General features: G+C 40.3%; 1 long non-coding RNA gene across 2 annotated transcripts; it reads right to left on the bottom strand.

Moving 5' to 3' along the window:
* Positions 1-4,601: 4,601 nt before the first annotated feature.
* Positions 4,602-18,020, bottom strand: LOC115093784. 2 transcript variants are annotated; one of them, XR_003857409.1, is made up of 4 exons: positions 17,732-18,020; positions 6,156-6,249; positions 5,778-6,070; positions 4,602-5,004 (listed from the first exon to the last, which is right to left on the bottom strand). It is a non-coding gene; the product is annotated as an uncharacterized LOC115093784 (long non-coding RNA). The 2 variants fall into 2 exon arrangements; XR_003857408.1 differs by lacking the exon at positions 4,602-5,004 and having other exon boundaries at positions 5,013-6,070; positions 17,732-18,011.
* Between the last annotated feature and the right edge of the window lie 7,712 nt (positions 18,021-25,732).

The following is a 25,732-nucleotide window of genomic DNA, read 5'->3' as shown; positions in this document are numbered from 1 at the left end:
AATCAAACAACTTGTACGTTAGTCGAGATAACACTATACAAGTGTAATGAGTGGAAGAATGGCAGTTTTTTTCTTGTAATCTGGATCACAGAAATATACTAAGAAAATGATAGTTAACTATGTCTTATGTGAAAGTATGAAAAGCTATATTCTCTGTATAATATATGCACAAAAAGGTACTTATGAGAACACCTGAGACAAATAACAAACAAAGCAGGATATATATCAGCACAATAAGTAAGGCTAAATATCTTAATTCCCCAACTAATAGGGAATATTTATATACAATAGTCTAGTGGAGGCTGTCACATTCCTAGTAGAGTGTATCCTGGCCCCCCAGACAATGAAATCAGCCAAGCATATTCTTCGTTTTGAGATAGGCGAGTACTGGAGATCCTTTGTCATTGCTCAAGATTTTGCATGCTGTTTATTCGGTATCGGGTCTCAGCAGGGAATCTGTCTGGGGTACCACGTGCTGAGGTTATATGTCATTTGGAAAGGGACTTGCGCTGTTCAGATTTCTTTGTGTAGCCCTTCTTGATATATTGTCAAATCAACTGTTAAGAAAAACTTACTATGCATGTTTCAGGAACACTCTAAAATGATGAATTTCTTATCCATATTCCCTATTTCACCATTTTGTACATCATTTTCACATGTGTAAATATTAGCCTTGTATATTATCTCATCAGTGTATTTCAGACAGTGTTACATTTGGCCGGCCACGGACTCGCCCCATAGCCAGCCGCTCTTATCTTCCCTGACCAGGCTACCCGATGACACGGCGAAGACGCAGCAGGCTGCTGCCACACTGAGGACACCACTCCAAGCAGGGGGTGGTTCTAGGCGCACGAGTGCATGTCACAGGCAGATTTAAAGAGCCCTCAGCAGGAAAATCACCACGGCACCCTCTGATGATGTCAGCGGGGCACGGGTATTTAAATTCGGACCTGGCCATCATCAGACACCTCAGCAACTGGTCTGACTCATTGGCTTCTGACTCATTGGCTTCTGACTCATTTGCTCCTGACTCGTTGGCTCCTGACTCGTTGGCTCCTGACTCTTCGATTTTGGATTCTTCGCCCTCTTCTTGGATTGACTCTTGGCTAACCTTGAACCTCCTCCGGATTTCGTCCATCTGCCACCTGCTCCAACCTCTGGCCTGTCTTCGTTCTTGCTGTTTGCTGCCTGCCCTGACCTCTGGTACCTCTTGACTTCCCCTGCCGCCTATCCGACCTTTCGTCTGGACTTACTGCTTTTCAATAGATCTCTAGCTTCCAACAGATTCTTCACCGTCCAGAGACCCATACCTAAATCCAGCCAGCCCCGGCACCCAAGGGTTCAACCTGCGGGGGATGAGGGCTGGTATTAGTGAAGGTCCCATTGGGTTTCTGCTCCAGCCAGGCCTGCCTGTCAATGGTGAGGACCTGCAGGGCTCCTCCCTGCAGGTGGTGCCAACCTTGCCTCGACCTAAGGGTCCACTACTGTAACAGACAGCAAGCAAAACACTACTGTTAAATCACTATAAAAAGAACCTGTTAATACTGTGTGCAATTCATATTATGTTTATAATCTACTTCTTAATAGATTCTTTTTAATAAAACTAATCTGGGTATAAGCCAGGTGTTTTCAGTTTCAACTTTTGCAAAACTATTTGTGCTGTGCTTGATTGATTCAGTCAGTCAAGGTCAAGATTTAACTTTTAATCTGCTAACTGGCTTTAAATAAGTGATGTTCTTATATTTTTTATTGCTTTCTCTCTATTTTGTACTCTGTAACATTCTGCTTGCGACCTTGAAATTTGCAGACTTCAAGTTAGAGGAAAGGAGGGTTCTGTAGGCTGTGAGCTGTTCCAGGCTACTTCTAGTAAAGGAGGAGAAGAGGGAAAAATCTATGTGCTGTTACGGGAGAGCACTGGTGGGAGGCTACCTAACAGCCCAGAAGCCTGTAATTTCTTTAAGCAGTGCTGTGTCCATTATCTTACTTTCAAAGCAAGTTTTGTGCTGACCTTGTATATTATATGTTGTACTTTCTCTCTTTAATATCCTCCTCCATTTTACCCCACCATCTTAACAAATGTCTGATCATACTAGGGGGAAAGGGGGGGGTCTGTGAAGTAAGAATTGTAACACAGTATTTTTCTCGGTGAACCCACAACCCCAAGCTGCATGCAATAATTGTAACTCAGTATAAAAAAAAATCATAACTATATGATATAACTACATGACAGTATTTCATTCATTAACCCTTTGTGTGATCCATTGAGATGTCTTTTTCATGACTGACCCTTACACACTAATACAACAAGTCACCTCACTGATGCTTATTATCAGAATGCCTTTTATTCAGTATAACAATTGTGGTGCTTATGTCTCAAGGTAAAACATTTGGAGACTTAAGGGTTATTCATTTTGCCTCCAGCTGTCTGCAATGAAAAATGAACTGAGTCATCTGAAAGAGGAATTGTCTAAGCTTTGAAAAATCTTCCCTACCTTGTAGCATCCAGAATATCACCTACAACTCCCATAGAAGAGTCAGAAACCTAAGAAATAATAGATTAAAGTGGGCTCTGGTAAAATAAAACCTGTGACCCTGAGATACCCAATCTCCTCAACTGAGCAACGTCCAGGATATCTGCCTCCCATTCCCACAGAGAGATTAAAAATCCATTGCTATTATGGTGGGTTCCGATAGATTAAGGCCTGTGATGATGAAACATCCACTTCCCCAATGATGCCAATACATAATGCATTTTCTACGTTTGAAAATGAAATTGTTCCTGCAACAGAAAATAAAACAGTGTCTGAAAAAGAAGAAAGCATGCCATGCACCCCAAAGCCCTTTAACATTATCAAATCTCATAAAAAAATGTAAATTCTGATGAGAGATTCAGTAATTAGAGGAACTAATCTGGGAACTCATTTCGAAGGGAACATAATAGTTAAATGCTTTCATGGAACCTCAGGTAGAAACCTGGTAGTCAATGCAATTATAGAAGAAATATCAATGAAGTCAATATACGCGTATATGTGCGACTTCACTGGACAAGCATAAACGACTAAATTTAGACCGCTTTATGGGGCATCTAATCTTAGACGTACACTTATACACCTAACTCTGAATATCGGTACTTAGGCATATAAGTTATCTGTCTAACTTGCTCTGTCTCTGATCCGCCCAATGCACGCTCACTTTTTGTGCATACATTTTAGGCATATAAGGGACTTGTATGGCTAAGCGGCGGCCGCTGAACATACGAGAATATTCAGGGGCTGCTACTTAGCCATATATGTCCTGCTTATGTGGCTAAATAGTGCTGAATGCACTTTGAATATTGACCTCAATCTTATCCATTTGGGGACCAGCAACCTTGCTCGAAACAGTATCCAAGCAGTACAGAACAATTTCCAAATCTGGGGAAGGAGATTTAACATATGGCAAAGAATATTGCCTTTTCTGAAATATTACCTGTTCATAGAAAGAGAAAGGAAACAATAAGCCAGATAGAAAATTTCAGTACATGGCTCAAAACATGGTATAAAGAAAGTGAATTTGGATATATTGGAGGCTGGGGTCATGTATGGAGCCGTATCTCAAAAAGGATAAAGACAGAATGGAAGTGGTCCAGAGAAAGGGGACAAAAATGGTGTGGGGTCTGTATCAGAAGACTTATGAGGAGAGGCTGAAGGATCTAAATATGTATACCCTGGAGGAGAAGATGTGTAGGGGAGATATGATACAGACCTTCAGATACCTGAAAGGTATTAATGATGCACAAACTTCAAATATTTTTTGCTGGAAAGGAAGCTGTAGAACTAGAAATTAAACCAGTGGGAACGACTCAGAGCCAACATTAGGAAATATTTCTTCACACAGAGAGAGTGGATGCCTGGAATGCTCTCCTGGAAGAGGTGGTGAGGACAAAAACAGTAAATGAATTAAAAAAGTTATGGGATAAGCATTACAGATCCCTAGAAGCTTGATGTTGAAAATAAAGAAAGGAGTGTATGCAGATAACCTGCACAGAGTTGCAGTTACTACCTTTAACACCCCCAAGAAGGGTGGTAATTCCTAAGATAGAACCTAACATCATGTAACTACAGCATGGGTTATTTTTCCCTATATGCATCACTTGCACTTGTCCACGTTAAATTTCATCTGCCATTTGGATGCCCAATCTTCCAGTCTCGCAAGGTTCTCCTGAAATTTATCAAAATCCACTTGAGATTTAACTACTCTGCATAATTTTGTGTCATCTGCAAATTTCATCACCTCACTCATTGTACCTCTTTCCAGATCATTTATAAATATATTAAAAAGCACCGGGCCAAGTACACATCCCTGAGGAACTCCACTGTTTACCTTTCTCCATTGTGAAAACTGGCCATTTAATTCTACTCTCTGTTTCCTGTCTTTTAACCATCTTGCAATCCACAAAAGGACATCACCTCCTATCCCATGACTTTTTAGTTTTCTTAGAAGCGTCTCCTGCGGTACTTTGTCGAACGCCTTCTGAAAATCCAAATACACCATATCAACTGGTTCACCTTTGTCCACGTGTTTATTCACCCCTTCAAAAAAATGTAGGAGATTTGTGAGGCAAGACTTCCCTTGGGTAAATCCATGCTGGCTGTGTCCCATTAAACTTTGTCTTTCTAAATGTTTTGTAATTTTATTCTTTATAACAGTTTCCATGATTTTTCACGACACTGAAGTCAGGCTGAAGAAGGGAAGCCGCGCTGCGGTGGGCCCCTTTTTCGCCCGGCACTGGCAGGAGCAGCATTTTCAGGAGAGCAGCGTTTTTTCTCAGGGGAACATCAGCAGCATTTTCAGGAGAGCAGCATTTTTCTCGGGGGAACACTGGCAGGAGCAAGGAGAGAGGCAGGCTTCACACCGGCAGGAGCAGCAGAGGAGAGACACGCAGCTTCCGGCTGTAGCCTGATTGCCAGTGGGATGACAGTGGCAGCGGGATTGTCAGCGAGGATGACATTTACATCGGCAGCACTTAAAAAAAAAAAAAAAGTAATTAAAAAAAAAAAATTCAACGGACAGCAGTCCAGGAAAAAACCAGGACAACAGTCCGGCAGCAATAGGGACAGCAGTCTATGAGCAGACCGGGACAGCAGTTCAAAAGGAGATTGGTGGTAAGGGGTTTGGGAAAGGGAGAGGGAGGTGAGTGCGGTGCTCGAGCTATCCAAAAGAATATACAGCCAGAAATTATTGTTTAGAAGGCAAGGAGGAGAAAGCTAGATGGGGAGATGTTGCATATGCAATGCAGTGCTATTCGTGTTTGTGTGTGGGGGGGCTTTACCTGGTTGTGTTTCTGCATCTCAGTGTGTGGCCATGCTTCCTGGGGCAGTGTGTGGCCATTCCAGGGTCAATGGCATTGTGATGATATTGGTCCTTCCAAAGATGGCCACCAAGAGGGCTCCCAAAAATACATGGTGGTGGCCATTTTGGTTAGGGAGCACATGGTGGCAGCCATTTTGATTTGGTGAACTACAGGACGGTGGCCATCTTGAAGGTGGCAGGTTATATATGGGTGCAGCCATCTTAGGCTGATAGTATTCAATTGTATAGGGGTGGCCATCTTCCGGATGGCAAATGATAGCAAGCAAGTTTATGGGGGCAGATAGCAAGCTAATATATGGGGTGGTCATCACCGGCTCAGATTGCATAACACAGCGGCTACTCGGCAGCATCTTTCAACGTGCGCAACGGAAGGGGAGGCTCCCAGCATGCGTTTGTTTTCTCTCTAAATTAAATCACAAACTTACTACGTAAGGAGGCTCATTAAGTTTCAAGTGACCTTCATATGGTGCCACTATTCAATTTATGGCTATCCTCAAGATTAAACCCTGTGAGCACTAGGGCTTTTTTAATCATTAGGTCACTTGATATGAATTTTGATGATTCTTACATATGAAGCTATCGTGTCAAGTGTCAGTCACACTTATCTGAAAAAGTCCACTAATGTTTGTTGATCAAGCCATCGCAATGTTTCAGAGCTCTGTGACTCCTTCTTCAGGGTAGCTCGGCATTAGTGTGCGTGGACAGTTGGTGGACTGATCTGTAAGGAAAAGAATGAGTAAGTCCTTAAGTCTTGTATACACAATTTACTCTTATGGCTAATATGGATACGTTAAGACACATACTTGTTGCTTGCTTTGCTGTCAGATGTAGCGTCTGACTTCTACTTCCACTGACAGAGTTTCTAGTGGTGCGGTCAGCTAGCGCTAAAATTATTTACTGCAACAAAATTCAAAAGAAGTCATGAAAACTAGATTCCATATTAGATGGCGGAAAGCTTCTTAAAGTAGTTAGTACTTACTATTACGGTGCTATGGGCTACTGGCGCAGTGCAGGTGCTATACTCTTAACTGACAAAGAAACACTGGAGACGCGCCATTTTTAAAAGGGAATCCCTCCATCTGTCAAAGATTGACAGGCGGATGTGATGTCATTACTGCGTCACTACTGATCAAACTTGGAACACTGAGGTGAATTATATTAGTGAGAACCACTCAATCTTATCGTTAAGACCTGCTGGCTGTATAGTTTGAAGAAGGGCAAATCCATTCATTTTATTTGCGATTGACTATAGATATTTTGTCTCCTCCTTGCTATGATGTAAGCACATGTTCTACAATTATCCATTTGAAATCTTCGAACATATGTTTTCTCTCTTGCAGTACATTCTTGCATTACTACACCTACAGATATGACTCCCAAGAGAAAGGACACAGCTCCAGCACAGTCTCTACCTAGAAGCGGTAGGGCAAAGTCAGCAAACAGGAATACGCGGGTATCAAAAAAAGGCAGAGCTGCCACCAACAATCAATCTGCAGTTACAACACTGCAAGTCAGACAGAGAGCAGCAAAACAACCACGCGTGAGCCAAGATGATATAGAAGTTCTCATGTTAGAGATACAGGAACAGGCAAAAACACACAGTGCAGAGTGGATCAGGTGGTGCATGGCAGAGCATCCAATGCCCAGAAAGGGTTCCTGAAGAGAAGAACCCCAACTCGACCTACAGCATGCAGCATCTCACACTCCTGTCACAGACTGGGTCAGCCCTCAGGGCAGGAGTATAGGTAAGGCGGGTGTCTCAAATAGCAGCTCTGATATGGGTTCCTCCTCTGAGGGTAGCGGGGAGGAGGAAGCCTTAGCCAGGGTAATGTGCAATGCTCTAAAATCTTATAAAAAGAAAAAGCATGATCCAAGACAAAGAGATTCCACAGCAACAGTGTGGGAATCTCTTCCAGGCTCTCTCCCAGAGCAGAGCTTTCCATCATGGCCAGGCAGCGCTCCAGCCCTGGACATGGCACCCAGAGCTTGACACTGGTGCCCGTAATCCAGACCGCTGGTGTGTCGCCAGTTCCCGCGGTTCAGAATGCTACACCCTTCCCTCCTATGGAGAAATCCTATGTGGGGTTAGCTCTTTGGCTTACAGTGTTCCAGAAAGTATCAAGAAGAAAATTTGGAAGATGGAATTTATTGATATATTCTCCCTTCTAATAAAAGACCTGGAGGCAGACGACCCAGAAGGTCGTGACAAGGAAGTGGTTAATGAAGCAAAAGAAAAATGGCCCACATTTTCAAAAAACATCCATAACTGGGTTAGTGCGTTTCACATCTTTATGAGTGTTATAGTTGAGCATAAACCAGAGCAGTCCCCTTTTCTAATAAGGTTCCTGGACACAATAATGAAAGCTCAGAAGCGGGCGGTTGGCCGTGATTGAATTACAATATAAGATTCAGGAAGAATATGTCACAGGATAGCTCTATATCTTGGAGGGATAGAATGCTTGATCTAAGGCTTGATGAGATGACCTTGCACAAATCTCCGTGGCACAACAGGCTAACGAGCGTTTTGTGTGGGCCACAGGAGAGAGCTACACACCCCGTTAGCGGGAGGCATGATGTCTACAGACAGTTTAATGTGGGTCACTGCTCATGGTCCAATTGTAAATTTAAGCATTCCTGCTCTACCTGCAATCTCGGGTCTCACCCAGTTTCACAATGCCGAGGCTCCAGAGACTGCAGAATGCCACTACACCCGCCCATCCAAGGTTGCTGGCTCCAACACCAATCAACACTAATGCCATGCATCCCTAGTTACAAAGCTACCCCTTTTCTGATAAGGCTTATCAGATCGCAGATGGTTTCACTCACGGTTTTAAAATCCCATGCCTAGCTGACCCACCAACCCTAAGTACAGCCCCCTGCAACGCATGGTTCTTGGTTATGCATGGAGAGGAGGCTTATAACAAGATATTGTCTGAACTTTCTAAGGGTAGAAAAGCCAGCCCATTCGCTCCCCCCCCCCCTTCCCAAATGTTATTTTTACTATGGGTATGGTTCCAAAAAAGGAACCGGGGCATCAGAGTCATCCATAATTTGTCATACCCTCCTGGGAATTTAGTCAATAATCTGATTGATCCCCGCTTATGCTCTGTATCTTACACCTCCTTTGATTCTGCCATAGACATGATAAAAAGGGCTGGCCACCTGGCACAGATGGCAAAGATGGACATCGAGTCCACTTTTCACCTTCTACCGGTACACCCAGACTCATTCCATCTACTTGGGTTTTAGTTCAAAGGTCAATATTATTACGATCGATGTGTCCCAATGGGCTGTTCAATTTCTTGCGTGTATTTCAAGTTATTTAGTTAATTCCTACAGTGGGTGGTTGAGCAGCGGTCGAGATCAAAACAGGTTGTTCATTTAACTTACTGAATCGCGCGGGAATACCTAATAGGGCCATCAACATGCATTTGCATGTTGCGGGCGCTATTAGGTTCGGGGGGGTTAGACGCGCGTTTTGGACGTGCTATTACCTCTTACTGAATAAGGGGTAAAGCTAGTGTGTCGAAAACGCGCGTCCAAATGCCGGCTAACTGTGTGCTCTGTCGGAGCGCACTGTACTGTATCGGCCTGTTGGAAAGAACACTTGGAGAACACACTGAAACAGCTCCTTCTCCTTCAAAATCGAATCTACACTGCTACACTCTAACTAGGGCTAGCCCCCCTCTTGTGCCTAAAAGGGCAGCCAGTTACAGACAACCTGTGGGGAAGGTGCTGATTTGAATGGCATGTCTCTTTGCTGGTATATAATCAAGGGATGGGAACTAGGGCCATTTAGTGGAGATCTTATAGTCTCTACATATGGGGACTCTTTATTTTTAAGAATATATCCTTATGTGCACAAAATAAATCATACATTTATATTCATTAAATATAAAAAGCAAAATTGTGTCGGGCATCCTATAAATTTCCTGCGAGACAAGTCTTATACAATAAATATCTTTCCCATAGGCAAAGAATGGCAAAAATTCATTTGCTCACTCAGACCTAACATTTTTTAAGACAAGTATGCAATCGTAATGTTAGACAAATATTTACAGTAACACTCGCCACTTGCCATTACTAAATTTGTAAATACGGACTTTAGTTCCTGAAGTGTAGAAAATAAAAATATAGTTAGAAATGAATAATAAGAGGTCTGAATTACCAAATACACTTCTACCAGTGAAGTGACCAATATCCAGTAAAACTGATTGGATAATGGTGACATGAAATTATGACTCCTCTGGGTTTGTATTTATTGAAATTAAGGGGCCTATGTGTTAAAGTGTCTTAACCTGTAATGCCTGTGCTAAACAGTACAACAGTACCTATTAATGGCTGAAAATTCCCCATTAATGTGATTTTGATAATTCTTAGTGAAGCACCTATTCTAATAGATAAAATGAACATCCAAATATAGCATTATGAGCACATTAGGAATAATCCATTTATATATTAACCTATGCTAAATAGCCCATTATTTAGCATGGTTCTGCTAACTGGAATAATGTGTCTCCTCCTTTGGGCCTCAAATTACATCCTGATTCAGCCTATTTAAATGGCAAAATATCACATGAAGCAGTTTGAAGCCAGGATGGTGTATTTGTGACTTCTGCAAGAGGAGAGGCTATTGCAAGAGACAGCACGAGGGGAGCACAGAGAGTAAAAGGGGAAGCACAGAGAGATGGATAGAGCAGAGAAAAGTGAGAAACTGTTTCAGTGTGAAAGATGTTTACAGGTCAACTCACTCTGGAAACAAGTGGTGGAATTCAGAAGGGAGATGGCACGACTGAGAAGTATCTCGGAAAATGAGGACTACATTTTAAATGTATTTATTTATTTAAAATACTTCTATTCGACCTATAATAACTTTATTAAGCTAAGCGGATTACAAAATCAATATAAAACAATGTCAAAGCAAACATTAAAAAATAAAATATTAAAATTAGTCATAAAATGCTTCAGTAAATAAAACTGCTTTAACATACTTATGAAATATTTTAAAGTCTGATAAATCCCTTATGTCATTGGACAAATCATTCCAAAAGTTAACACCCCTAAATGACAATGCCCGAAGTCTAGTATCTTGTTAATGAATTTCCTTCACAGGAGGCAATTCTAGCAGTTTTCTAGAAGCTAAACATAACATTCTAGATGGAACATATACATTAAATAAATTGGTTAAATATTTTGGGGCAAACCATGAATCGATTTAAACATGAGGGTCAGGATTTTAAACTTGACCCTCTGTTCCACAGGTAGCTAATGAAGTTAGAATAATAACGGTGTAACATGCTGTCGTCAAGAGGTGTTCAAAGCCAACATGGCTGCAGAGTTCTGCCAAAACTGTAAAGCTCTTAACCTATTCCTTGGAATCCTTAAATGTAACAAATTAGCATAGTCCAGGGTAGTCAGAATAAAGGCCTGGACTAATGTATGAAAATATGTTTGCTCAATGAGGAGCTATTTCAAGTTGTTTTAACTTGAAATAGTCTGAAGAGATAACATTATTAATTTGCTTCTTAAAATTTAACGATGGATCTAAATAAAACCCCAATCTGTGAATTTGATCAATCAAATTTATATTATCACTCGCAATTGAAAAAATAGGCAAATCTCTGGCCAAGATCTATGCGAAAACCAAAAGGGCTCGGCCCTCTTTAAGTTCAATACTAGAGCATTATCCTGCATCCAGTTTGCAATAGCCAATAGACAAGTAGAAATCATAGTACGTATAACTTGAACATCAGTATGAACTTCAAAATACAGCTGAATATCGCCAGGAAAAACTCTATAAAAATATTAAAAGAATTCAATAAAGTACACAGTGGGAGCATATAAATGTTAAAAAGAGTTGGGGAGAGTACAGAGCCCTGCAGCATGCCCCTAACCAACTGATACCAGTCAGAGCACTGAGTACCCACTTGAACTTGCTGATCTCTATGAGATAAGAAAGAGGAAAACCATTGTACTACTACCCTTGATACTCCAAGAGATTGAAGATACAGACCAAGAATTTCATGATTAACTAAACTGAAAGCAGAAGACAATTCCAAATATATATAGCCATAACCGAACGTCTTCTAACCTTAACCCTCGACAAATAGTTATTAACTGAAACTAAAAGTGAGTAATATAGTTTTTAAAAAACCACTTTGATTAGGGTGTAAAATATTATAATCATCCAAAAAATTGCTCATTTAACTAAACACAGCCTTCTCTAACAACTTCGCTATAGAAATTAAATTAGAAATTGGTCTATAAGTTTTGGGTCTTTAACTACAAAGCTGTTCCTTCTTGTAAACTGGGTATACCACAGCAGTCTTTAAAACATCATGGACCCTTCTCTCACATAAAGAGATATTAATCAATCTAGTAAAAATCTCTAGAAACTCCTCTTTAAGAGAACTCAAAACTCACATAGGACAGGGATCTAATGGGCATTTAGATGAGCTCGATTGTCCTAACAAATTACTCACCTCCATTGATGATAAAGTCTCAAAAAAATCACAATGGGTATCTAATTGTAAATCCTCACCAGAAGGGAGATACAATCAATTTGGTGTCCCTCAAGTGAGTTAAGAGGCTTCTTTTTCTCAACTAATCTACCAACCAAATCAAATAATTTAAATGGTCTATTTTGCCAGAGCTTAATCTGAGAGGTAAAAACATTTCTATGAGTCTTTATAAAAAGAGCTTTATATTCTAAGCGCAATTGTTGATAATCTAACAATGAAAAGTTTAACAAGGCATCAAAGATGTAAAACTCAAGAAGAGAGAAAGGTGAAACTAGACCACAAGATGACATCTGAACCCATATTACTACACCCATCATAACCTATACCCCCAACTCCAATTTCACTCGAGTTGAAGAACTGGTATGCAGAAGTGGATAAGGAGAACTCATCCCAAGATGAGAAGGAACCAAACCTGCAAACTTCAAAATTACAGGCTCAACAACCACTGCACTTGATGTGGAGAATAGTGGTAGTTGGTGACTGAGGGGCAAACATGTTGTGCTATTTCCAAGCGCCAAAATCCAAGCCTACTGACTTCTATCCAATGCTGCTCATTCATGTTAGTATGAATGATACTGTTGGGTATTAGGGATGTGCATTTGTTTTAAATGTATTTCAAAAACTTGATGAATAAGGGTAATTCATTTCATTAGGGGGACCCCGAAAAGAATTGATGGGGCCCCAAATGAAATGAACCTTATTTGTTGCATTCATTTAAAATGAATGCAATTAATTCATTTAAAATAAATGCAATTAATTCATTTAAAATAAATGTACTTGCCAGGTTCTTGTGGCCTGGTTTTGCCTCTGTTGGAAACAGGATGCTGGGCTTGATGGACCCTTGGTCTGACCCAGCATGGCAATTTCTTATGTTCTAATACATCGGGCCTAGGCCTAAGTCCAAGGCCAGGGCCTTGCCTAGGACATAGGCTGAGGCACAAATCAGGATCTGTGGCCTATGCCCAAACATGACACAGGCACCTCGGCCTGGGTCTAGGTTCAAATCCAAGGCCTTGTCTAGGGCATTGGATGAGCCAATGTCTGGGTCTCAGCCTAGGCCCGGGCTGATGCCAAGGCCTTGGACAAGACCCAAGCCCCCGATCAGTCACTTACCTGATCCATCGGGTAAGGTAGACAACAAGGAAGGTGTAAAAACTATGAAGAAGGATCTAATAAAGCTTGAGGAATAGTCTAGAGTCTGGCAGCTAAGAGAAATGCTAGAGTCATGTATTTTGGCTGCATAAACCCAAGGGACAGGGACAGTATGGGGTGGGGGGGGGGGATTCTTCTAAGCATGAAGGAAGAGTGGGATTTAGAGGTATTCGTATCTGTTGATATTAAGCTGGCCAATGGGGTGTATAAGGTGATGGTCAAAGCCAGAAGGATGTTTGGCTGCATGGGGAGAGGAATGGTCAGCAGAAAAAAAGAGATGATAATGCCCCTTTATAAGTCCTGGTGAGACCTCATTTTGAATATTGTATACAGTTATGGAGAGCACTCCTTCATACCTATGGAGTCCATCCATATGGTGGCTACTAAAATAATCAGTGGTCTTTGTTCTAAAGCATATTGGAACATACTTATAGATCAGAACTTGTATACCCTGGATGAAAGGCGAGATAAGGGAGATATGATAGAGACATTTAAATGCCTCCAAGGTTTCCATGCCCAGGAGGCAGGCCTCTTTCAACAGAATGAGGCTCTAGAACAAAGGGTCATGGACTGAGGATGAAAGGGGTATGTTGAGGAACAATCCGAAGAAATATTTCTTTGCAGTGAGGATGGTAGATGCATGGAATGGCCTCCCTGTGGAGGTGGTGGAGATAAAAACAGTATTTGAATATCAGGGGAAAAGGTATGCTTCCTGGTCCTGAACTGGGGTCTGCCTGGCTCAGGGATACTGGGATGTGCAGCAGAAGAGAGTCTGATCAGATTTGCTGGTCCTACATGCTCTTTTCACTTATGTGGAAGGTGCTATAGCCAAGCCTGTGTCCAGTTTTAGGAAAGTATGGTACAGTGCTAGCAGCAGGTCATTAAGGAGTAGGATGGAACATGGTCTGCCTCCTCAGGTCAAGGATTGATACACTTGTAACTTTGCAATCTTCTCTCAAAATTGTTTCTTGCAGTGTTTCCTCCTTTTTTAGTGGTATTCTGCTGTATCCAAGGGACATCCACAAATACTTCATGACCATGGTTGTCTTCTACAACCTGTCTTTTATCACTATGGATCTTTTGCTTTTCTTTGCCTCTAGAAAGGTGAATAATGCTCTTGGACTTTGTCATGTAAAGTTCATTCTCCTCAGTGCTGAAATAGTTGTTAGAGATCTAAGATCTTATCTAGGTAGCAGTGTGATGCTTTTAATACCATTTCTACATCTAACGTATCAGGATGCAGAGGGAGCTCCCTCACTTTTTTTCGTTACCTCCCTCTTTAGGTCCTCTTCTGTCTCTTGCCCTCTCCTTCCTCCTTCTTATCCTTGACTCCCTCTCGTTCCCCTATTCTTCCTTCCTTTTCATTCATGTAGAAGCTCTCCACACTCTTTTGTAACAAATGCTACAAAAACTTAGCATGGCCAAGCAATGAAATATTGTGGCTGTGATAAATATTACTGCAGAAAATCCATAGTTGCTATGATATGCATATCATTAAGTTAGTATATACCGCATTAATAGCTGATTTAGCTTGGGTTCTATTTTTGAAAGTTCACCTGCAGTAACCTTACAAATTTAGCACAAGTTAGTACATAAATGGTGTAAGATCTAAATGGTATGACCATTAACATCTTAGTTCATATAAAAACATGCATCAAACAAATGAGGGTAGAATAGCAGTTACAACCCTAAATACTTTACTAGACAGACTGGATGGGCCAGATGGTCTTTTCAGCCATCATTTATTGCATCACTTTGTAACTGTCAGTACAATAGTTCTGTATTATGCATACCTGTGATAATAGCAGAAGCTAGAATAAGAAGTTAATCTAGGCATATGGAATTTTCATTTTCAGCCCCACCACCATCACCGTTTTTCAAAGAGGCAGGGTACATAAAAAAAAAAAACTAGTTTCCAAAATCCTACTTCTTGCCACTAAAACAAGTAAGGAGGGTATCATGATACTATACTCTTTCTAATTCTCTAGGCTTCTGAGGAATCTGTAGCTGATATTAAGTAGACATTTTTATTTTGTGTGTTTATTCGTATAGTGTTAAGAAGAAATTGTGTTAATTATATCCACAGCAGCATACTCATTAAGCATAATTAACCAGTCTATTTAATTAGGAAAATGTAGATAGAAAAATAACATCATTAATCACCCATATGGATGTAGCAGTTTTAGACTTTCAAACTTAAATTATGATTAGCAAAAGTGATATCATAAATTACTTTTATTTAGAGAGAAGGTTTTTCGTGGCCCGGTGATTAGAACACTGAGCTACACGTCAGGAAAAATACAGGAATATAAATTCAGATCCCCTCTACTAATGGCAATCTGTGTGACTTTGGACTTTATCTCGTTATACCCTAGTTTAATAAAGTTTACTCAATACAATTGTTTAAAAAGTAATAGCGTTGACTCTAAAAAGATTTTAGCCTAGTTTGTACTGCTAGATCCAGTCACGAAGTGACTGTCATAAGAACATAAGAAGTCCATGCTAGGTCAGACAAATGTTCCATCAAGTCCAGCATCCTTTCTCTGACAGTGGCCAGTTTGGCTCTGAGAAGAACCTGTTAGACCCTAAATGGACAGACACCATTCCCTGTTGTGATTTCTTAGATCTACCTGGCTAATAATTATCAATAGACCTGTCCTCCAAAAACATGTCCAAACATTTTTTTAAACTCAGCTATACTGCTAGACTTGATCACATTTGCTGGCAACAAATTCCAGTGTTTAATCATGCATCGACTGAAAATATACATCCTTATATTTGTTTTAAATCTGCTAGCAGTTAGTTACATGGTGTGTTACCTAGTTCTAGTACTTTTTAACGTGTATAAACCTGTTTATCCCTCTTAACCTTGTAACCTTCATATTTTTGTAAACCGTTATGATGGCAAAACCGAATGACGGTATATAAAACTCGATAAATAAAAATAAATAACCATTCCCTATTTACTGCTTGTTCCACACCAATCATAATTTTATGGATCTCTATTATACCCTCCTCAGCTGTCTCTTCTCCAATTTGAAGGGCCCTGATCTGTTAAGTCTTCTTTTATAAGAAGGTCATTCCATCCACTTTATCATTGTTATTGCCCTTCTCAGACCTTTTCTACTTCTCTTATTTTTTTGGGTTTTTTTTTTTGAGATGTGATACCACAGACCGCACACAATACTCAAGGTGTGGTTGCAACATAGATTAATTCAGAGGCATTATTATATTCAAGGAGGCTAACTTTCAAACAACTCTGCACTGCCCCTTATACAGTATTAGGTGAAAATTAAAAGCCTGATGCATGCATCAATTAGGAGATGAGCGATTATGTTGAGCTGGTGTGCACCCAGCCTATTTTAAAAGTCGCCCAGATATGCATATATCTCCCGCTGCGTGCACAAAAAAATATTTTCCAAAAAGTGATGGGGAGTGGGCATAGTCTGGGCAGGGCATGGGCATTCCTGGATATTAGCTTGAAATTAGTGCACAAATACGCACATTGGTGTGCGCCAGGGTCCCCTGCTGTGTAACTTTACTTCTGCTATGGTGTGTAAGTCATAAACAAAAAAAATGAAGCAGATCAAACAGTAATTACTAAAAAAAAGAGAAGAAATAAGCAAAAGAAAGAAACATATACATAATATCACTTTTCCTTATATTCGAAAAAAATGTAAACAACATAAATCAATTTATTCTCTACCGATGACAACTTGAATATATTTCATCACCTGAAAATTTGAGAGGAGGCAAGTGAAATCTAAGTGAGAGATTAATTTATATAAATTTTTATATACTCAGTGGCCTTAACATAGAGTATTTAACTGGAAACATCATTATTTATAAAACCCTTTCTTAATTGACCGGGGAGGAGCTGGTTGGTCTACGGGCATCTATAAATTGACGAAGTTGTTCTGACTGGAAAAATATAAAACAATCATCCCCTTTCTTAATAATACACTTACATGGGTAACGAAGTGTAAATGCAAAACCTAGAGAAATAACATCTTGTCTTAAAGACAGAAATTCTCTCCTCCTTATTTGTGTCATTGGAGCTAAATCCGGATATATTCTTAGTGCTTGACCATGAAAAATTAAAGGAAATTTTCTGAAGAAATTACGCATCACATTGTTAAGGTCATGCACAGAAATAAACGCAACAAGCAATGTATTTCTTTCAATTACATCCATATCAGTGTTTTCTAAGAAGCTGGTTAAATTTAATGGAATAGCCGATATTGGTGGAGGCCCTACAGCAGAAGGTCTATTACTATTATTAAGGAATCTACAAAAATTTATAGATGGCATATTTTCTTCTGTAAATTCAAGTCCTTCTCTGAAGAGTCTCTTTAATGTGGTAAAGGGAATTTCTCCAGCAACTCTTGGGAAATTCATAATTCGTAAATTTAAATGCCTGATGTTATTTTCTAGAGTTTCTAAACGTTTGGAGCAGGCCATCTGTTCTTTTATTACAGCCACATTAACAGCTTGCAGAGATTGAATTTTATTTTCAGTCTCTGTAATCTTATTCGATGTCTCCATAGCCTGTTCCTGAATTCCAAGTATCTTTTGTTGAAAGTTGTAATTCAGGGAGTCCATTTTTTGTTCTAGTCTTTTCATAGCCTGTCCTTGGCCTGCCACCAAGTCCCAAAGCGACTCAAGTGTCACTGCCTCCGGCCTAGATGGAAATACCAGGGACTCACCTCCCATGCCGGTAGATATTTGATTCTGACCTCGGTCCACCGAAACTCCCTCGATTCTCTCTCCGAGGCTAACTTCCTGACTCGAGGTCCCCGAGGCTCCCGCTCCAGCAGAACCCTCCGTTCCTGTCCGGGCGGACTCCCTCGTTCTCGGCATGTTTCCTGGGTCGACTTCCACCTCCCCAGTCGCACTGACCGCGTCATCGACCTGCGACCGGGAAGTCTCTCCATCGGGGTCACACTGCGCCGGGGGCGGTCTGATGTCCGAGCTGAGAGAGGCCTCGTCTGCAGGAGTCCCCTGCTCTCCCCCGCAGGGGCTCACATCAGATTCACCGGTACTATCTACTTGTTCCAGCTGGTGCATGAAACGAATGATATCCAGTTGCCCCATGGAAGGTAAGGTCTCAGGCGGAAAGATCCTTACCTTCCCCTTTCTTTTCGAAGGCATGTCACTCAAAAATAAATGGTTCAAAGGAAAAACTCAGGCAGCCGGCATTCAACTCCGTACCTATGTCGCCATCTTGCCTCCCACAGCTCTTTATTAAAGATATTTGAAAAAATAAGTAGAAGGATTGTCCTAAGATTTTTTTATTTTTTTTTAATATTGAAGGGGTATTTCCGTTTGTGGGATAGAGTGTCTTCAATTTGGTAGGAGCAAGTTCAATTTCAGGCTCCAGTGAGGTGCCTTGCACTGTGATGGAATTGATGATCCAATCACTGCTGTCTTATTGTTGATGTGAATGGTAAGGACTGAATGTTGTGTGTATATGTTTTGTTGTGAGGCTGTATGATACTGCTTTGGGGAATTGCTAATTGGAAGTAAAATGAAAAGGCCTGGTGAACAGAACTGTTGATGAATCTGCATCCTATGCTATATGGAGTCTTTATTTTTTTGTTTGTTGATAACTCTGATGATGGCTTGAATGATATATCATTGTATCTATTTTTACCATTAATAAAAATAACTGTTAAAAACATTTTTAGAAATGAATAACTTCCTTTTCTGTGACACTTCTCTTCTGAATGCCATGTTTTGAAATCAAATCACCCCTGCAACAGAGAATTAATTCAAACGCACACTTTTTACCTGTGGAGAGAAGGGGTGAGATTAGGTTAGATAGGGAAAGAACTTTTGGTGGTTTAGGAGGCATACTTTGCACGTGCTGTAAAGTAGGCAAACGTCCATGATCCCTTCTGTAAGCAGGGTATGCACACTGGAACATTTCCCAAGGGAAATTCTGTGGGGAATTCCTGTGGCCCTGCAAACTGCAACAAGGGACTGACAATTGTGTCTGTCAATTTTGTAAACTTCCCACCTCCACCCACCCCATGCCTTTATTGAGCTGTCAGTGTAATGTAACCTGCAACCGCCTGGTATATGCAGATGGTGTTATTCCTAGCTGGCTCCATAAAACTCAGTTTAATTGTGCTATCTCTTCACTGATGGATGAAGAAAGCATAGCTCTCAAAAGCAAGTCGCTGGTGGGTCTAGTTTCAAAAGTTTGTTGAGCAGGAAAGCTAACCAAGTACTTTTACCAGGTTATCTTTAGCTGGATGTTCAGTCACTCCTAATCTGCTAAGTTTTCCACTGAAAAATTGTCTGTCTAGCTAGACAAAAAGTTTCCCCAACTAGATTTAGGCCTGCTATTTTGCTGCTTGGAATTAACCAGATAACTTAATTGGCTAACACTTAAAATCAGTGCTAACCGGCTAAATTTCATTCTCAAACTAGCCACACCCCTGGCCCCACCCTTCTATTAACAGCTAAATTATGCACTTACATCTAGTTGGTCAAAAAAGGAACATTTTAACTAGTTTTGAAAATTCACCTCAGATATATTGAGTTAGCCCAGTAAAAATAAATCACCTTCAACTTATTGGCCCATATTTCTGTTTGGTGAAAATAAAATTAAAATGTTTTTGCCTAGTTATGCAATTATCCTGGTAAGGGTTTGATTTTCTAACAATATTTTGGGGAATCTTTTTAACTAATTTATTTCTAATTTTAAATTGTATTCACACTCTGACCCTTCATTTTATCATATCTTCCCCATTTTCACATTGTCAACCCCCTAGCTACTCTTCCTTCCCCTCAAGTATTATCTCTCTCTCTTTGCCCTTTTCATCCCTTTTCTCATCTCCCTTTATAATTACCACTTCCAACAAATACTCATTCACTCCATTCTCTGACTTTGCCTGCCATGTTCACCTTCCTACTCTCTCTTCTTTCCATTTGTTTCTTGTACTCCTCTTTCCTCTCCATCTTTTTAATGTATTCGGTTTTATGACTGTTATATTGTACACCAGCTCAAATATAAATATTGTAAATAAATGAAAATCCCTTTCCTTCTCTACATTCCTCTATTCCTCTCACCTTCTCTCCCTCCCCCTCCCCCTCTTTTTCTTTTTTTTGTTCTGTTTATGACTCTCTTGATCCTTGGTGAAAACTAAAGACTTGAGGAAAGATGGGGAACTGCACTTCTACAGAGAGGTAAGGAGGAGGAGCTGAGAAATGGCATGTTATTCACTCATGCTAGAAAAAGACAGGCCAGAGATATGTGCAAAGCTGCATCACCAATACTTCTGGAATTTCAATGCATCCTTTCATTCTAAAACATAGCTTTGGCACGTTTGTGACTGGAAATTCTCATCTTTTTAGTTGTGCTATGGGTCTCTTGGATCTGGGGGTACTGGACTTGAGTCTCATGGTTGCAGAGGTCCTGGATTAGAGGGTATCTATTCTAAACTGTTTAAGGGCAGAGGGTCTTTGACTTTGGAGTCCTAGGTGACAGGAGTTATCTGGCTTGGGGATCCAAGGTCATGGCCATTTTGGCTTCAGGTTCCTGAGTCTGATGGTCTGTGGCCCTGGGGTCTCAAGGCAGAGTGTATCTTATGGAGGCCTCTTAAACTCAGGCCTCTGGGGGTCCATGACTCGAGAATCATGGACGGGAGGTTCCTAACTCAGGATTCCTGTTCCTGGGGTCCTTGATTCAGGAATCTCAGACCCAGGGGTTCCTTAACCATGTTGCCAGAGAATGTGGTCAAGGTGACTGGCATGACAGGTTTTGAAGGAGATTTGGACAGGCTTCTGGAGGAAAGATCCATAATACATTATTGGCAAGGTAGATTGGGGAAAGCTATTGATATCACTGAAAGTGAGTAATAGGAAATGGGTCTACCTTATGGGATCTGCAGGGTGCTTCCAGCCTGGATCGGCCACTGTCGGGGACATAATACTGGGCTCAATGAACCTTGGTCTGACCCAGCATGGCAATTCTTATGTTCTTTTGGAAATATAACCTAAAGTAGTTCATATACATTAGGATTGTACAGGCCAAAAACTCTTTCCATCTCATTTTGGGGGGGTGTGATGAAGTGACCCTGTTCCCTCCCTTTTGCATGTGCAGGACTAATCATTTAGCCTGGTCCACCATAACTCCTACAAAGGGAGAAAGCTCTGTGGATGGGACAATGCTCAGAGGGAAATGAGATTGTGAGCCCAGCTGGGATAAGGAGGCCCCTACGTCTCCAGGAGAGGGCAGCTCCTGAAATATTTCTGACCTAACCTAAAGCTATTGTAAGTACACTGCAAAAATAGGCAGTCTACTGATATCTGATTTGTTGTTTATTTGAATAAGCGTTAAGTTGCAAGAAGAAAACCTAGAGTCAACATGTTTCCTGATTCTAGAAGAGTGAAGTTTTGTTCAGCCATCCTCACAGGGGGGTTTTGCCAAAATGTACTTTTGTTGAGGGCTCTTTCTTGTTTATTTTTGTATTTCAAGAAATAGTGCATGCAACTAAGAAACAGTGTGCATGAACATTATATGGAAATAGTACATGCTACTTCCCAAAATGAAAGAAAATGCTATCTGAATTTCAGCAGGATATTTCTTTGTTTGCAAACTAAACAAAGGTATTTTGTTAGTTTTTCATTTTATTTGCAAATGAATGCACATCTTTAATACACATTTTCATACCTTAACCCAGTTGCTCACCCATTTAAATTAGGAAGCCTCTCCCTGCAAAATGCATGAGCAATTGAAACATCAACTTAGTTTTGTTCTCGTATATTGATTCATCAAAACTCTGCACTCAAACATTATTTGCAAAGGTTTGATTTTTTAACTGACAAGAACAAAAGTCTCTATTATATTCCAATATAGGTACATTTTCAAAGGAGTTATGCATACAAATATAAAACTCTATCAAAGCAAATTTCAAAGCCATTTACCCACAATGGGGTAGATTTTCAAAGGGTTACATGCGTAACCCCCGAAAACCTACCCCTGCACGCACTGAGCCTATTTTGCATAGGCTTGATGGCACGCGCAAGCCCTGGGACGCACGTATGTCCCGGGGCGTCGAAAAAGGGGCGGTCTAGGGGTGGAGCCATGGGCGTGGTGGCTGTCCGGGGGTGTTCCGGGGCGTTCCCGGGGCAGGCCTGAGTCCTCCGGCACAGCGGCTGTGCCAGGGGATGGTGCGCCAGCGCGCGCAAGTTACGCCTGCCAGAGGCAGGCATAACTCCGTCAAATAAGTTGGGGGGGATTTAGGTAGGGCCGGGGGGTGGGTTAGTTAAGGGAAGGGAGGGAAAGGTGGGGGGGATCAAAAAAAAAGTTCCCTCCAAGGAGGGAATGGGGAAAGCCATTGGGGCTCCCCTTGGGCTCGGCGCACGCAAGGTGCACAAGAGTGCACCCCCTTGCGCGTGCCGACCCCGGATTTTATAACATGCGCATGGCAGCGGGCGCATGTTATAAAATCGGGTGTACATTTGTGCGCGTTCCTTTAAAAATCTGGCCCAATTAGTGTACTCAATGTGGGTAAAACCTATTGACAATTCAATAGCATATATTTTAACAATTTTCAAAAGCTCACTTACACAAATAAAGTGCATTTATACATGTAAAACCCAGTTTTAGGATGGTAACTTTAAAAAAAGCACGTGGGCACCCATAAGCATGCATACATGGGCGTGAGAGCACATGCACTAGCATTTTGTATCATTCGTACGAGTGTGTGTGCATTTTGTAAAATACACCCCAGCATGCACATGTGTGCTCCTAATTTTAAGCCCTTGCACGAGCATCTGCTTATCGTGCATTTTCCTTTGGAAATGTTGGCTTTTACACATGCAAGTGAAGTAATATTATAACATGCACACATGCAGGAAATAACCAGTTTTACAAATATGTTTGCCCAGTTAATCCCTAGATTATCAAACCTCCCTGGTTATTCAGCCTGCACGCCCCTCAGTTGAGCCAGACCCTTCACACAGTCAATAATTTGCTATAAAGAGTGTTATTGTGACTTAGACCTGAAAAATAGCAGAAGTAAATGGCCTCACATAATAGCCATACATGCACCATTTGCACTGGTTAAAAAATCTGAAGTTATGTATGTTCTTGCTGGCCCTGCCCCTGAATGCCTCTATCCTGCTCCTTTTTAAGTATGGCAATTTTTTCAGACACGTGCAAGGTTTATAACTTAGATCAGATGTGTACATTTGCTAGATGCATGCCTATCTGTCCTTTTTGGCGCACAAATCTCTTTTAAAATTCACCCTTAAGAGTGTAAATTCTTTTGAAAATTAGGCCCTAAGTATTCATCCATGTTGTTTTTTGTTTGTTTAGTACTGATGAAAGTTACTCCAGTGAATTGACTCCCAAATATAACAACCTTGTGTTAGTGCACAATACATTCTAAACTCTTTTTGACTATTTGTTGAATAATGTTGGTACTTAAAGATGTTTACAATCACTGTTCTTAAACTAAATTGGGATTTTTTTTATCAAGGCATTTTAATATAGGTGATGGAATTGGTTCAGGCTATTGTCAACGGATTTAATCCTGATTGGAAAAGAAGCTGGATAATGAAAAAAAAAACCCTCACAATTTATTTCAGATCTATTCCTGCTGCCTTCTACTCCCTCTTTCTCCCTATTTTGTTTTCCATATTTAAATAGTAATACTGAAATGATTTATTTCAGTGAATGTCAGTAGCTCAATGTGGGACTATCACCATTCTAATGAAATGAAAGTAGGAATACAAAAACCTAAAAAATATTGAATGCATTTTCTGCTTCCTCCTAATTAAAATGGATCATCTTTAATTTGCAAAATCAGTTTTACCATTTCCAATAATTGGAAGAGCTGTGCTCTCTGCATTACTACATTTGAAAGTGCAGTAAATGTTAATTCTTTGCAGGAACACTGTAGGGCCTTATTAAAAAATAAGGAGTTTTCCCCATTCTATGGAAATAATCTTTACTGAATAAGGCTCTATGGAAGTATAGATAGTGTCAAAAAAATAAATAAAGAGATGTTTTTGGCTTAGGAACTGCCCATCGTACTGTGTGGTGAACATTAAGTGAAATAAACTCTGTGTGTGTGCGGTCTAATAGGAAATGGGTGTGACCCATACTGAAAAGCTTATAATGTGGTCATGTTGCACTCATCCTATCCCGCATTGGCATAGCTGCCTGCTCTGCATGGCGTAGTGCACTAAAGCTCGGCTTCCATTTGAAGCAAAATTTACATTCTTAATAACTCTTTACAAAAGGGGGTAAGGGGGGAAGATCACTGGCTCTCATGCTGTTTATTTGTTGTTGTTGTTTTTCTTCCTGTGGAGGCTGTGATACCAATCCAAGAAATAAAAGTGAACACATTTATGAACTATGAAAGCCCAGTTTGTCTTTTTGGTAACATAATGTAGTTGTTTTTTTTTTTTCTTTTCTTTTCCTTTTTAATGACAGCATTTGTAGTTTAGAGCCCCTTCTCATAGGGTATTGTTTAACTAAAATCCAAGCGATTTTAAAGGATAAAAAGAAGCCAGAATCTGACCGCAGATAAGAACCTGATGATATGTCTAGTCTTCCTAGTTTCATTTTTGGTGCAGTTCCATAGACTTTTGTTGATCTTTGGCTTTTCCCTCCCTTCACATCCAGAAATCTTCTGTGCTTCTCCCAGGCTTTCTTGCATTCTGTTGCTGTTTCTATCTCCATGGTCTCCCCTGGGCGGCCATTCCATCACTCTTTCTGTGAGTAAATGCTTCCAGATATAGATCTTGAGCATACCCCACTTACGGCCTCATACAGTGACCTCTTGGGGTGGGGGAGAAGAAGAGAGGCTGGGGAAGAACAAAACATGCAAAAAAAAATTTAAAAAAAGAGAAAAATAAAATCAAGCCCCAAAAATGGCAAAAGATGTCACAAAAGAAAACAAGCAAAAATGAAAAAATAAATCTTAAATAAAAACAGCCTTCCAATAGAGAGCAAAACAAACCAAAAAAAGTTAAAAAATAAAGCTAAAAAAGTTTACAAGAAAACATTTTTGCTCTGGCTCCTAAAATAATTTGGTTAGCATTCAAGTTTTCTAAATATTTTACCATGCCTTCCTATCATGTTTTGGCTATTAATCGTCTAAAAAGGTCTTTAGAGAGGTAAAAATTACAAATAGTCTCTCAATCCATATGAGTATATTCCAGAAAGCAGCACCCCAAATTGTTTTTTCAAGAAAGAAGCTTTCTCTCTGATACCCTTTTAATGTGAAGTATACTGCACATTGTTTAGCTACTCAAATATATTGCAATCTTTTTTATCTTTCTAAATCTGATTGCAATGTTATGCCATCAATACAACTATATGGGCTTTATCATTTTTCTGCCTAAAGGAATGTATTCAGCACTGGCTATTTGTGAAATTGGATGGACCCAAGAAACAAATCGGAAACCGATCCAGTTGGCTGTATTAGAGTGAAAACAATAGGAATCGGATGATCACATGAAGCCCTTTATTATGTGCCCGACTCTGGCCGAGTTTCGCTCGTAGAGCTGCCTCAGGGGCAACTACAACAAAACAATATGTCAATAAATATCACAATTAGTAAATAAAAAAATTAAAAACATTGAAACATGTATAGATGTACATACTCAAATCATAAAAAAATACATGTATAAATGTAAAAAAATGATAAATAATATTAAAACATGTATAAATGTACTTATCAAAT

The sequence above is a fragment of the Rhinatrema bivittatum genome, chromosome 6 (genome assembly GCF_901001135.1).
Source record: "Rhinatrema bivittatum chromosome 6, aRhiBiv1.1, whole genome shotgun sequence".
NCBI lineage: Eukaryota > Metazoa > Chordata > Amphibia > Gymnophiona > Rhinatrematidae > Rhinatrema > Rhinatrema bivittatum.
The sequence above is the reverse complement of the archived record's forward strand: the minus strand, read 5'-3'. Positions and strand labels throughout refer to the sequence as shown.